Source organism: Papaver somniferum, chromosome 11, assembly GCF_003573695.1.
Source record: "Papaver somniferum cultivar HN1 chromosome 11, ASM357369v1, whole genome shotgun sequence".
Lineage (NCBI taxonomy): Eukaryota > Viridiplantae > Streptophyta > Magnoliopsida > Ranunculales > Papaveraceae > Papaver > Papaver somniferum.
The window spans coordinates 58,347,247-58,359,358 of NC_039368.1; positions in this window are offsets into that span (position 1 = coordinate 58,347,247).

Consider the following 12,112-nt stretch of genomic DNA (forward strand, 5'->3'; position numbering starts at 1 on the left):
CTTATTGACTACAGGAAGAAACACCCTGATGCGAAATTCCAATTGTTGTACACGAGTTTGCACTCAAGCATACTAAAATTCGTATAAAGTGACAGAGCTCTACTCAGATAGTTAGACTATGGACATCAATATTCGGAGTCAAACCAATCAATGGATAGATTAAGAGATGGATATAGAAAAACATAGATGGTTTTGATGTTTACTAAGTGAACGGTGTTTCCCATATATGTCTGAAGGCTTCCGCCAAAATGAACCTATCCTAATGGATTGAGATACTGGTCTGACTAATATCAACACAACTGACATATACAAGGGAACCAATGATCGATAATCCTAATTCTAGTTCAACACAACTGGCATATACAAGGGAACCAGTGGTCGACTTTATTCATTGATTTTTTTTTCCAACTTTTTCGTTTCATTCATTCATTTTTTTTTTTGATCCGTTTGGTCTAATTGGTCTGGTCTTTTTTTTCTTTTTCTTTGTAACTCAATCACTCTAATTCACCCTAGCATTGGTAACAACTTGAATCGTGGGCCCCACCTATCACTTAGAGAAACATGGTTTAGAAACAAAATAAAATAAAAATAGAAGTGAAAAGGACTCAACGAGATATGGTGAAACTATCATGTTACTTCTAACACCTGAGCTATGTGCTTTTATGAATAGACTCTTCTAGATGTTTCCATCTAATCACATTGGTTCATCAACTCCTACGATCAAAATGCTTCACTCCACTTAGATTAGTTAGTGCAATCCTCAATAGGCATAAATTTCTAGGTTCTGGAGTTTATTTATTCATACTGCAACTAAAAAGTTTCTCCCATACCCCCAAACTTAAATCTAACATTGTCCTCAATGTTCTAAAGATAAAATTAAAAGCATGAACAAGGAGAAACTGTTACCATTCTCGGACAAACCTCTAACTATTGTTTGAATTTCTGGATCCTCAGAGTCTTTAAAATACTCAAGAGCTTCTTCTAGTTCAAAGTTTGGTCACCTAACTGAGTTAAGAGAATTTCCTCATCAAGTTCATCTAAGGAATCACCAAATAAAGTGTCCCAATTATCCTGAATTAGATCCTGAACTAAAGTGCTAATCATATTCACTTCCTCTAAATAGTCAGAAGGTTGTCTATTAACATTAAATACATTTAGTTCAGTGGTCATATTACCAAAGGAGATGTTCATAAGTCCGGTCCTACAGTTGATGACAGCGTTAGCTGTGGCTAAAAATGGGCGACCTAAAATCACCGGTATTTGAGCACTAGGATCCTGCACAGGCTGAGTATCTAGAACAACGAAATCCACTGGATAAATAAATTTATCAACCTCAATCATAACATCCTCTATGACACCACGAGGTACTTTGACAGACCTATCAGCTAATTGCAATGTCATTTTAGTCGGTTTCAACTTTCCAAGACCTAGCTGGTTGTATACATGATAAGGGAGTAAGTTCACACTAGCTCCTAAGTCAAGCAATTCCTTATCTACTGAATAATTACCGATCACACAAGATATGGTGGGGCATCCAGGATCTTTATACTTAGGGGCTGTTTGGTTCAGAAGGATTGAACTTACCTGACCAGCTAAAAAGGCTTTCTTATGGACATTAAGCTTACGCTTTCGTGTACAAAGGTCCTTAAGGAACTTGGCATAAGCAGGCATTTGCCTAATTGCTTCTAATAAAGGGATGTTAATGTTTACCTGCTTAAATATCTCCAGTATTTCGTTGAAAGTCGACTCTCTCTTTGTTGGAGCTAACAACTGTGGATATGGGGCTTTGGGTACAAAATGAGACCTGTCGGGAACCACATTGGCATCACTAGAAATTTTATCGGTTTCTTCAGTTAGTGGCTCCTTCTGGGGCTCATCTTGGGAACTAGAAGGTGGATCTACAGTATGTCCACTATTAGGCTTGGATACCCTATTGTCTACCGTTTTACCACTCCAAAGGGTTGTGACAGAATTCACTTGATTAAATGGTTTTGCACCTACTTTATGAACTCCTCTAGGGTTGGGGGTAGTATGACTATGGAGCCTTCCGTTATCTCTCCAACTTAAGGTCTTAGCTATTTGGTCGACTTGAAGTTCTAGCTTAGCAAGGCTCTGAGCATTAGTTTGAAAGTTCTTCTTGGTTTCCTGCTGAAAACTAATTTGGCTCTGTGCTAACATATCCTGAGTTTTTGCTAACATCTTAATAGATTCCTCTAAGCTAGTCGTTTTATTTTCTGGACCTGATGAATTCTTAGTGTAACCAAAATATGAGGGAGCATTAGAATTACTAAACTGACCTAGACTCTGGCCCTTAGACCATGAAAGTTTCGTATGGTTTCTCCAACCAGGACTATAGGTTTCTGAATATGGGTCAAACTTCTGACGGTTATCAAACCTAGTGTTATTATAGAGAGCATTGGCTTGCTCTTCATCATTATGGCCTTCCCAAAAAGGCTCTATTCTACCACTAGTATGACCCAATTCTAAGTCTTCTAACCTTTTTGCTATAGCAGCAATTTTGGCATCTGATTCATACCTTCTTCTACCCTATTAACGTTTCCTCTACCTAGAAGAATTGTTTTCTTGGGTTCCCTACTATATTCCCATTGCTGGGTCTTTTCGGCGATTTCATTCAAAAATTCCATCGCCGCATCAACAGTTTGGTTTTCAAAACCACCAGTGCATAGAGACTCAACCATGGTTGTTTTCGAATAATCTAAACCCTCATAAAGGATTTGAACTAGCCTAACCTTTTCTAAACCATGATGAGGACATTGGGCTAATAAGTCATTGAACCTTTCCAAATACCTATACAAAGACTCTCCCTCCTGTTGAGAAAATGTGCAGATTTGCGTCCTAATAGACGATGTTTGTGCCTAGGGAAAAACTTGTTCAAAAAGGCAGATGTAAGTTGTTCATATATTTTGATTGATTCGGAAGCCAAACTATACAGTCACGACTTGGCTTTATCTTTTAAGGAAAAGGGTAATGACCTGAGTTTCAAAGCATCATCATCAAGGTTTCTAATTTTTAGGGTACTACAAATTTCCTCAAAGTCCCTAACATGGAAGTATGGGTTTTCATTTTCTTTCCCTAAAAAGATTGGGAGCATCTGTAGGGTCCCAGGCCTAAGTTCATAATTTTCTTCAGTTTCAGCTAACCTGATACAGGAGGGACGAGTAGTCCTAGTAGGGTTCAACAAAGCTTTTAAAGTTGTCATTTCTGGCACTATCGGGATATTTGGGATTCTATGCAATCACAAAACAAGGCTGACTCAACCAAATCAAACCTAATTTTCTAGCAAACAAAAAGAATGATGGTTCCACTTAGATTGTTTCTAGACCAGCTTCTATTCTTTCGAAAGGAACTCGTTACAATCTGAGCAAACCCATCTGGAATCAATCCGATTCAAAGTAAGTTGAATCGAGGCGAGGGAAGATCAGTGGAGCTTTGATACCCAAGGCCTCACCGGTTACAAGGCGGCGCAGTCACGCATTCAACTCACAGAAACTATCATGAACTTCGAAGTATGCTCAAAAGAGTAACCAATATTTTTCGAACGACTTTCCTATTAAGATCGTTACCCTATATGTCTCGTTCTAGTCAAAATTTTAGGCTTAGGTTCGCGTTTGGTTTCGTTTTCCTAAGGCGGGGCAAGAAGAGAATGGTGATGAAATCCGAACCCTTATCTTGTATGGCCAGTCCTTGCCCTTTACTAGGAAATTAAAGCAGTCGTTTTCAAGTCCTCCAGCATATATGCAAACGAAGGAATACAGTAAACCCGCTGACAGGGGATTCGCGGGTGTTTCGAAAAACTTACCTCTCGTACCAGACGGGCGAAGAACCGCTGAAGTCGACTCGGGACACGACTCCTATGTCATCTACGAACCCGAGGGGCCGATGCGATATCATAATCACCGTCCTTATCTGCACACAGTTTATATTTAAACCAACCCTTCCTTAGGGTTTAAAAATAATAATGTCCAAAGTTTAATGTCCAAGTGTCCAAAAAGAAAAGAAAAAAATTACAAAAATAACAAACCCTAATACAGTTCTCTCTTTTTTTTTCTTTTTTTTTATAATAAAGAAAAATAAACAAAACCCTAAAAAAAATAACTAAAAAGAAATTGTCTTCTTTTCCGTTCTTTTCGCTTTAATATTTAGCTCCAAGTCTTTATGCTTTAAGATCCAATCTTTACGAAATCACCAAACTCCTTGGCTCAATTCTCTCTATACAGTCACGACTTGGCTTTATCTTTTAAGGAAAAGGGGAATAACCTGAGTTTCAAAGCATCATCATCAAGGTTTCTAATTTTTAGGGTACTACAAATTTCCTCAAAGTCCCTAACATGGAAGTATGGGTTTTCATTTTATTTCCCTAAAAAGATTGGGAGCATCTGTAGGGTCCCATGCCTAAGTTCATAATTTTCTTCAGTTTCAGCTAACCTGATACAGGAGGGACGAGTAGTCCTAGTAGGGTTCAACAAAGCTTTTAAAGTTGTCATTTCTGGCACTATCGAGATATTTGGGATTCTATGCAATCACAAAACAAGGCTGACTCAACCAAATCAAACCTAATTTTCTAGCAAACAAAAAGCATGATGGTTCCACTTAGATTGTTTCTAGACCAGCTTCTATTCTTTCGAAAGGAACTCGTTACAATCTGAGCAAACCCCTCTGGAATCAATCCGATTCAAAGTAAGTTGAATCGAGGCGAGGGAAGATCAGTGGAGCTTTGATACCCAAGGCCTCACCGGTTACAAGGCGGCGCAGTCACGCATTCAACTCACAGAAACTATCATGAACTTCGAAGTATGCTCAAAAGAGTAACCAATATTTTTCGAACGACTTTCCTATTAAGATCGTTACCCTATATGTCTCGTTCTAGTCAAAATTTTAGGCTTAGGTTCGCGTTTGGTTTCGTTTTCCTAAGGCGGGGCAAGAAGAGAATGGTGATGAAATCCGAACCCTTATCTTGTATGGCCAGTCCTTGCCCTTTACTAGGAAATTAAAGCAGTCGTTTTCAAGTCCTCCAGCATATATGCAAACGAAGGAATACAGTAAACCCGCTGACAGGGGATTCGCGGGTGTTTCGAAAAACTTACCTCTCGTACCAGACGGGCGAAGAACCGCTGAAGTCGACTCGGGACACGACTCCTATGTCATCTACGAACCCGAGGGGCCGATGCGATATCATAATCACCGTCCTTATCTGCACACAGTTTATATTTAAACCAACCCTTCCTTAGGGTTTAAAAATAATAATGTCCAAAGTTTAATGTCCAAGTGTCCAAAAAGAAAAGAAAAAAATTACAAAAATAACAAACCCTAATACAGTTCTCTCTTTTTTTTTTCTTTTTTTTTAATAATAAAGAAAAATAAACAAAACCCTAAAAAAAAATAACTAAAAAGAAATTGTCTTCTTTTCCGTTCTTTTCGCTTTAATATTTAGCTCCAAGTCTTTATGCTTTAAGATCCAATCTTTACGAAATCACCAAACTCCTTGGCTCAATTCTCTTTATGATCCAAAACCTGTAGACAAAAGATAAATACCCAAAAACGTAAAAAAGAACAAAAATAATAAAAACCAAAAAATAAAAGAAAAACAAGTCTAAAACCCTAAAAGCAAATCCGCGTCGGCGGCGCCAAAAATTGATGTGGTTTATAGATAGTGGTAAAAGAGGTTCGATTCTCAGACTTGCGAAGGATAAAATATAGACTTAAATTCTAAACTAAAATAGAAAACTCACTAATAATTATAGCAAATACTAACAAATTTGATATCAATATTAAAAGACAACTGAGGCTAAGATTCCACTATTTTTTCAAGTTCAAAGTGATTTAATCCAATCTTTATATTTATGCAATTTTCTCATTCAATTTGATTCTAAAACATTGCAACAAGTAGATTTTCAAAAGCAATAATTGTAAATATCAAGTATGAAGCATCAAAAGTCTATAAACTAAGCATACTTCATCAAAATAGATCACAATCACTCAAGTAAAAATCATATTCAATTATAGCTCAAGGAAAATATTCATAATCATAATTGCAATAAATAAATGAAATAGAATATACCACTTGTTGTTGGAAAAATAGCTTCCTCTATCACCTCAGCAATGGGGTTTAGCTCCTCATGTTAATCACTTGCTCAAGATACATGTTTGTTGCTCAAAAGTTGATTAAATAGAGGAGAAGGTATGAAGCAGCGTGTTTGTAACAGATTTAATTGTTACAGAACCCACTGTTACAGAAAGCAGTGTTACAAAGAAATACAAACAGTAATAGTTGTTGGCAAATTGTTACAGTTTGAAAGAAAAGGTGACGGTTCCATGTTCTTCTTCTTCCTCTCGACTGCAACTCGGCTATTCTTCTCTATGAATTTTTCTTAGCTCTGTTCTGTTTCTAAACTTCCCCAAAGTATGCGTCACCCCTCTCTGCCTCGAAACCAACCTATTTATACCTCACAGGATCCCCAATATCTCGAGAAAATCTTAGGTTATCTTCATTATTCTTTCTCGATAAGTCACGATAATATCTCTCTTTAACATCCTATGCATGCATCTTCTGAGTTAAATCTACGTACCAGAATCTCTTAAGGATGTTATGGAATCGAGCAGATACCAATCTTTCCTTATCTTCGACCAGTTGTTAACATATTTTCAACCAAAATCCCGTGATACTCTCCAATCTTTGTTTCCTATTAAACGAAGATTAATCCCTGAGTTTTCGAATCTTGCCAACATACAATCCCTGTTTAACTAAAACAGGGTGTTTCCAATCCAGTTCAGGTAGAAAATCCGATCAAATATACATCTACTACTGAATCAGAAAGTCCCTGATATTCCACACCTCTGTTTCTTGCTTCTGGATTATCTAGCCAAATTTGATCGATGAAAACAGACATATCAGGCCTGTTATGCTCCAATGGGTCCAGCCCATAATAAACATGCGGTTGAATCTCCCCAGAGTGCCGAGAAAACCAAATCCAAGCTTTGTCTCGCTGCTGCCTTGTTTCCCGCCAAATTCTTCATTTGAATCATGAAGAAGAAGAGGCGCCCCCTATCCAGAGTAGGGGTGCCTTTAGCAGCTGTCCAGGGGGTGCCCTGAGGGTGCCCCTTAGTAATTCGGGTACCCCTTATCCATAGTGAGAGTCCGAATAGCAAGTGTCCTCCGGGTGCGCTTTTCGAGCCGATTTTTCCAAAAATGTTTATTGGACAAAAATACCTACACACACATAAAACACCATAATAAGTACAAAAATGAGCACTATCAATATATAGAATCGAGACAAATTAGACACAAAAATGTGTCTATCACCTTCCAGGCCTCTTTCTTTTTCAGAGCAATTTCTGCCTCCATTCTAGTCTTAATTTTGGAAGGTTTGGGAGGGTGTTGAATGGGAAAGCTTTTGGAGGTTGAGAGGAAGGAAAAATAGTATCAGCAGCAAATGTTTGAGAATGAGTATTTTCTAAAGTGTTGGTGCTTTGGGATCTTGCGGCAACTTTCATTTTGGAAGTTTTTTCTTGTATGAAGCCATAATTTTCTTGGTCATGTCTAACCTCATGTTTCTAATTTGACAAGCCATGACATCAGGATGGGGAGAATTTGATGCTTCAATAGGTCTTGATTGAGCTCCAGAAGTGACTGGATTGCTAGAAGAGGAAGCAATGTTTGCTATGGCTTTTTCTAGTTCCAACCTCTTATAATTCTTCATTCTAGCTTCAAATTCATCTACAGCATTCGCATCAGAGTAAGGTCTGTAGATTACTTCTTTTCAACTTGGACAATTTTTTGTTGTTGAGTTCTTGGTGGGGGGCTGGTTGGGGGGTTGGGAGATGAGAGTGTTGTGGATGAATGTGATTTGTAGGAAAACACACAGGGGGTTTGTGTGATCAAGAATTCTGCAGACATTGCAGAATTTTATGCCATTAAGAGCATAAGAAAATTCCAGCCAGTGAGAGAAAGTAGGTGTTTCAAAAGCTTCAGTTCCAAACTTGAGTGGTCTAGTAACATTTATGGTGAGCTTTAATTCCAAGTTTTTTTCATATCTATCTCTTCCATAAGCCTTTTTAGCATCTTGGTATACTCCAACTGGCTTGACTATGCCTTTGATATTAGGAATGATGTGTGTTGGGATTCTTTTAATAAGTAACCATACCATGACCTTTGAGAAGAGTTCTTCATCAATCATCTCAGGGCCACCAACAGGAACACCCACCAAAACCATAAGTTTGTCAAAAACTCCTCTAGTGCCTCTTTTTCTCAGAGTGGAATAGTCTTCTTCATGAGTAAGCCTGAGAGTATAGTAGTTTCTTCTTCTGTTCCATACATCCACTTCAACTCTACCCTGTAGTTCCCATTAGAATTGATGAAGCTGCTAACTCTAGTGGTTTGGAAACAAATATTTTTGCATAATTTTCCACTAAAATAATATTTCCGGTCTAAAGGTTGCTTGGTTTTGACATTATCAGGGTTAAGAAAGACTTTTGGGAACAAATCTTCAGGGATAGTGAGGGATGAATTCATTTTGTTTACCAAAGTATCAATACTGGTTGGATTGGGGTTAGAAGAATAATCCATGAGTAAGTAATAGATATATGTAAGTAAGAATTTGAGAAGAGAGTGATGTTCACTGAATTAAGAATAGGTAATGGAAATATTTCCAAGAGAGATGAAAATGATGCAGGCTTTAATTTGAAATAGTGTCACGGGTGTATGTTGATGCTTGTTGTACTCGGAGTAGCTATCACAAGTCTTGATTCTTATGATTATATTAAACCAAGATATGTGATGCGTGTAGGGATGTAGAAATAAGTACCCAAGGGGAGTGGCTTTGGTGCAGCGGTTTTGTCTTTTGATGGATAACGATACCCTGGATAGAGACCTGCAAGAAAAGGACAAATTACAAGCTATGTTTCAAATATTTTGCAATTGGAGTTAGTTTCCAGGGAGGTTACCTGGTTACAATCTTTGGTGGAAGTGGCAGCCTCGAACGTAGACTTGAGATATCGTTGTTGTTGACTGGATCCAGGTTTCGGGTAACCCGTTTTCATAATCTCATGTAGATGGTTTAAGGTGGTTTAAGGTGGTAACCCGTTTTCATAATCCCATGTAGGTGGTTTAACGGGTAACCCGTTTTCATAAGTCCATGTAGGTAGTTTTCCAAAGTGAGAAGCCTAACTGGGCTTATGCCAATGGCATGATTATAATAAGAAAAATAGCAGTTGCATGGTTCGTGAATGCCAAATGTTTCCAACTGCTTGATGTAGGCCTTTAAACTTGGTTTATAGGTATAATGATGATTTTTGCAGTTTAAAGACTTGACCGAGAGGGGTTGTGTCTGTTTATTGTGCCGAGTATAGGGGAAGGTGCAAGAGTAACTAAGTGCAGTTACTTTTGACGGTAGAGATTTGAAGACTGTTGTTCTACCAATGAATATAAAATTCATTTTGTATAACCAACTCTTCAGTTTTTTATTGCCCTTCTCTTGAGAGAGAAAGATAAGCCATAGAGCAAACATTGTTTCAACCAGAGAGATCAAGTAAACATGCCTAGAGTTTTTTTACAGTGAGGGAGAGATTTTTGAGGAGACACCAGATCTTGGAGGAGCATACATTGAGTTGGTATAATCCCAATGATCCCATTTCGAGTTTGCCTTATGGGATTGCTTTCCCAAATGGTCGAGAGGGAATCAATTATACCCGAAATCTCAACTGGCACAGGGAGAATTTGCGGTATAATGGAAAGTAAAGATGGAGCAGATATTTGATCAAATTCCATCAGGATAAGCAAACACAATTGTGTAGCAAAGATCCAACATCCCAAATCCAACTCAGGTAAGTTGAATAACTTGATTAAGATAAGAATAGTTGAAAATCATTGATGGGGTTAAATTTTAAATATTGTGTTGTGGTTTTTTATAGCATCATGTAGGAGCCAGAATCTCGGCATGAAGGATGTTTCAGGATAGTGTTTATGAATAGGAGGGAAGTAGTAGTGGTAGAGGTGGTGGTACTAGTGAAGGGGGGTTGTTTCAGAACATGGTGCATGAGGTTGGGAGTGGTAACGGGACCAGTAATAGTGAGAATGAAGCCAATCCTGCTGAGAACCAAGGAGATGAGCCTACACCAGTACCCATATCTGTTGAGAACCAACGGCATGAATGGCGTGCATATGGAGGGTGGGTTGTTTATGCTACACATCCTCGGATTGGCCAGTTTGTGGTAAATGAGGGTGTTGTGCTTGTTGGAGATCGCTACATTATTACAGGGGGTGTTCTACAAGGGTTCTTTTCCAATGTGATGCCAGCACCTATTAGGGAAGATATTCGTAGAAATGCTACATAATGGGTCGGAAAACCGACTTTGTTTTACCGCAAGTGCACGGTGTGGAAATTGTAGACAACAACAAATGTGGTTCGTTCCCTCAAGGAGTGTGAAAATATCTCTAACTTATACTAATCAAAGAAAATAAATATGTAGAATAATTTAAGTTGAACGAATCAAATTATTGTGGACGAAAGAAATATCAAAAGTGACAAATATGTTAGGGATTCAGGAATTCCATTGTAGAGTTGAATTCATATGTATACTATCACAAAAGTCTCATATTACTCATAAAGGACAACAACACATAGCATCCTATACGGAAGATTTATCGATAAAAGGCTCGGCAATAATTTTCATAAAATATGTTTGGTCTCGACCTAAAAGTAAATATCCGAAGCACTAAATATACATGGCATAGATAGTCAAAGAATTATCATAAAAAGTGATTAATCAGGTCTAGGATGGATTGTTTAGTATCCAACTATTAATTATACATGGCATAAATCATGAAAGAATTATAAATCAAAACTATTAATGAGACACTCAAACATCATTAACACTAAAAATTGACTTTGTTTTAGAACAAAATGAAATAACATCTACAATTTCATCCGTCGCCCTAACATGGAAAATTAGCAAGACACGGAAGAAAAGAAAATCAATCAACAGCAAACCCTCTTCTTCTCTCGGCTCTGTACCCGCGCCTCCTCTTTTTATTTTCCGTCTCTCTTCATCTGTTTTTATGCGTGCTGCTGGAGAAGTCAGACCTAGCAGCTCTTTGTCAAATGGTCCCAATTCAATCGATACCCATTTCCTAATCCATCTCTCAAACCACTTTCCACACTCAGTTCAATAATAATCTCGACTCAGCCACAGAACCAATTCCTTCCAAAACTCGTGAACCACCGGCTGCAATTTATGTTGCCTAACTATCCAACTTTTATCTCCATCATCTAATGTCGACTAATCAATTTGCAGCGTCTTCTCGTCTTACCACCAACAACTTCTGCAACTTTGAGGCACAACCAATCGCTGCCTGCAATTTGCGGAAACACAACAGGGAATGACAGCTACCCCAGAAGCACACAACATCACGACCAACACCTTTTCAATATCAAGACAGCAGCAATGATGCGTTGTATTCTCAATAGAATTCCAGCCACAACTCAAGCTCAGAACCGCAACAGATTGGCCTCCTTTGTTCTTACAGCTCTTGCCTTCGAAAACCCAGCTCAGACCTTTCATACTCATCTTATTCTCGATCCATCTTATTCCACTAGCAGATGTGAAAGAACTTTGAAAAGAATGTGAACATCAGCTGCATGAATAAGAGACGAAGCCTTCTTCTGTTTTGTCGCGACAAAAGATGTTTGATGAATAACTAGACACATTTCCACTATTTGTTTAAGCACTAGTGGAATTTTACATGCTTGAATGGAGACAAATTCATTCATTTTGTTGGACCACTCTCTATCCATGTAGTGACTTAGGTGATGCACATAACATGACCATCCCACACCTTATTAGCCGAGCCTCTCCTTTGGTGCCGTGAGTTACATTTCAGATTTTTGCCTCAAAAGTCAATTAAGCTCTACTTTTAGCAGCGTATTATTCGGATGGTCGAATTCACTTGTACTTTCTACAAAAACACTAAAATGTTATTATTAGCAAAATAAGAAGGCCTAGCTAATATAAATATGGGTATAAAATGCAGCACCTACGTGATTATCAACACCCCACACTTATATTTTGCTAGTCCTCGAGCAAAACAAAGAATATA